The 3,471-nt window shown below is 39.0% G+C and overlaps 1 pseudogene; it reads right to left on the bottom strand.

The window, feature by feature from the left end:
* Nucleotides 1-1,501: 1,501 nt before the first annotated feature.
* LOC149222741 (26S proteasome non-ATPase regulatory subunit 8 homolog A pseudogene) lies at nt 1,502-2,346 on the bottom strand (annotated as a pseudogene).
* Nucleotides 2,347-3,471: the final 1,125 nt, after the last annotated feature.

Genomic DNA, 3,471 nt, shown 5'->3' with positions numbered 1-3,471 from the left:
ATTAACAACCACCATAGTATGCGGGGTCAGTGGGTGTCGAACCTGCACCGGCCGATGGGCTGGCTCGCCAATGGCAACCCCATAAACCACCATGAATTGAATATGCCAACCATTATATGTTATGAGCCAACAATAATGCCTCCAAAAATTTAATAGCACACCAACTTGGGAGCCGCGAGCTTTGAACCCGGGTGTCCCATGTAACAAATGGTTAATTTAGCTAATTTCCCATGGGCCTCACCTTGTTTAATACTCGCTGAACACATATATGAACCTCGTCAGTCATTCACCCAGGAGGAATCAGAGGCCAAGTGGAACTAGGTGCACCGCACCTAGTTGGGCACGTATTTTGAGGTGGGATTATCCCAAGGGAATATTCAACATAATATTCTCATGCAGAATCTTGGAGGAATCTAAAAGATTCCCTAGAGGGCGACTTTTCACAGTGACAAAACATGCCAACTTTATACTTAATAGAACCAGAATTTCATGGGGAACATGATGGTGTGGTCATTTCCTCGTATGGGTAGCAGAATTTTAGGTAGTCAACAATGAGGAATTTTCAACAGAGGTGGAATGATGCCAACTTTATAGTCATTTTTCATATAATTTCAAAAGGAGCACAGTGTTGTGCTAATAATTTTCATTCGAGCAGTGGATTTTTCGGCCATAGACTACAGGAAGGAATATTTATGGAATCTTCGAGATTGCTGTGGGTCTAGATTTTGACGGTAACAGAAAGGGGCCAAGTTTATATTCCTTTCACATGATTTTACACCACAAATTCAAAGGTGCAGTCCATTTCGTCAGCCAAGGTTTACATTTTTAGGCCATCCCCGAAAGTTGAGGTATATGATGTAGTGATGCCATGTTATTTCTTTTTCATTTGTTGAGTTGATGTTTTGTTGTTCAGATCCTTGTTACCATTATGTTTAAGGATACTTGTATGCGACGTTATGTGAGAATTTATTAGCTTTTCATGTTGAAGGAGGGCCCATATGAGTGATATTTCCTATAGGGAGAATGTCTCATGGAGAGACATGCCACTCTAGTTGATGGAATTTATTCTTGTAATGAAAAAGAATATACTATGTACTCATCATCATCTTACAACATTTAATGAAGCAACCTCCCCACTCTTGACATTAGGACGGAGACGTAACCCACACTTGGTGAACTTTGTTATCAATGTGTTTGTGTTCTTTGATTTGATGGTTGTCATTATGTTTCCTCTCCTTTAAAGTATGCACATGTGGATTTTTCATACTCTTTCACATGCAATTCTGCTATCATCACAGAAGTAAAATATCTTGGTTAATTCTTGTTGGATACCTAATCCTCTAAGGGTTGTTGTGGAAGTTGAATAACCAAAGGGAGTCCAAGGGGCCACTTGGAATATGAAACCAAGGGTCACTCCCATGTATTATAAATTTATATCATTTGTTAATAGAAAAGGGGATTCACACTTTACCTTATTTTGCTGTCCACATTCCATGTGCATCTAACATGGTATCAAAGCCAGTCTCTCTACACAATGCGTTCCAATTCCCTTGAATTCCCTTGCATATCCCAGTGTTTGATTAATGAGTTGCAATGAAGGAATCTCTTTACTTGGAGCAGACTCTTTCACTTTTTGGAAATAACACAACCATTCCTTATCTCCCACTCTGGATGCTCCTCAGATACATATTCCTCTAATTCCAAATTAGAGGAGAACATCAATATTTTCTTAGCATCCTGTAGTGATAAATAATCATATGCCTTCTCACTACAACCTGCGATTTCATCTCTGATAGTTTTTGCAAGACGGTCCATGAAATAAACATAAGTTTCGTGTGGGACTACCTGCCGAGCACTGAGAACACGATTATAGGCACCTTCCATGAATTATTTCTCTAATTCGACAACATGCTTAATGCATGGATTCTCAAGTGCCTCAGGTGAAAGGAGCTCCAGCTCTATGTGAAATTCTACAATTATATTTTGCACCAGAAGACGCAGTAAATTGAGCCCCAGGATCGAATATTCCTGAGCATATGGTGGAATAAGATCTCTTGTATCTGTGTAATATGGCTTCAGCTGCAAGAAGTCCCTCAAAGGCATCTTGATCTTTAGTTTTTACACTGAGAACAACAGCATGCTCAAAAATATCCCTTGCTAGCATCAGTTCATGAATCGCTGCAAGTGATTCACAGTACAAGGGAGGGAGGCTTGGAAATCCTGTCAACATAACCTTCAGTTGAGACAGTAAAGTTGAACATGTTGACAGATCATTTCTGGTATAAGTGGCTTTGAAGCAATCGAATACTTGAGATACATCCGAGAGCGTGCCTTCCATGGCTTTCCTTTCTTTGAAATGATGATAATCCGCTATTTCAACACCTTCAAACCCTACAACTAGTTACGAAGAAGACTTTCGCTGCAAGAAAAACCAAAGGGAAAAACAGAATAAGAAAGAGGTTCAGCAGGAAAATAGTTACGAAAAGGTTAGCTCTGAGCCTTGTGATGTTGAATCCTTAGTTGAGATATCTTTCTAGTCTCCGATGTTCCGACGATTTCTTAGAGGCAGAGGAGTGGAAGAGTATTGTGAGCAGGGGTAGCGTAGAGAGCTAGAGAAATAAACCCACGGCTCTAAGCATCTGTCGAAGGCAATAACACTAAAGGTGGGCATCTTTTATAAACAAAAATAATACAGAAAACTTCAAGCCTTCAACCATCCTTCAAGGCCTTGAGAGGCTCAATAGCGAGGGATTATTTTTAAGTAAGGAAAATTGATGAGTTCCCACAAATTATCGAGGAAGGATCAAGTCAAGAAATTGATGAATACTTTTCTGATGTGAGGTATAGGCTGGTTATATCTATAGTGAGTAATGTTGGTCACTCTATTTAATTTTATATGCTGGTCATGAGTGAATTATGCATATGTAGTGGATTACAGTCATTGTTGCTTGTTGGTTGGAGGATTAAGTCTTTGTGTTTAAGTCCTGGTATGTACATTGAATAGAGCTATTGCACACTGGTTATTTGGTGCACATTTACAGAGGATATTGCAGTAACATTGAATTGTGAGTGATTGTTGCTTCTTCCTCATTGGTTAATAGTTGTGATCGGTTTCTTTAAAGTGTAAGTTTGATAATGAAGAAAATGACCAGACTTGATAATGCATTAGAGTTGTTAAATACTCTGATACATTCCAGTGTTGATGGGATGGTAAAAATCAGTAAGGACACTCTTTCCGACATTAAAATTTGTCTACAAAATGCACAAGAAAACATGGAATTTTTGCAGTTGGAGTCCCAGTTCCAGTGAGATGAACTTCAACATATTTCATTTGAGGTGTTACCTTCTGGGATTTGTCATTCTAAATTGTTTTCTTCTCAAAACAATCCTCTGTTCAAGGTTAAAACAAACACCCATCAACAACCAGCAAGTGATAAAATCAGTAAGGTTGAGGAAGATTCACATTCAGTG

The sequence above is a fragment of the Pinus tabuliformis genome, chromosome Q, assembly GCF_031772625.1.
Source record: "Pinus tabuliformis cultivar Carrire ecotype Pingquan chromosome Q, CPIR1, whole genome shotgun sequence".
Classification (NCBI taxonomy): Eukaryota; Viridiplantae; Streptophyta; class Pinopsida; order Pinales; family Pinaceae; genus Pinus; species Pinus tabuliformis.
This window is presented reverse-complemented; position numbering and strand designations above follow the sequence as displayed.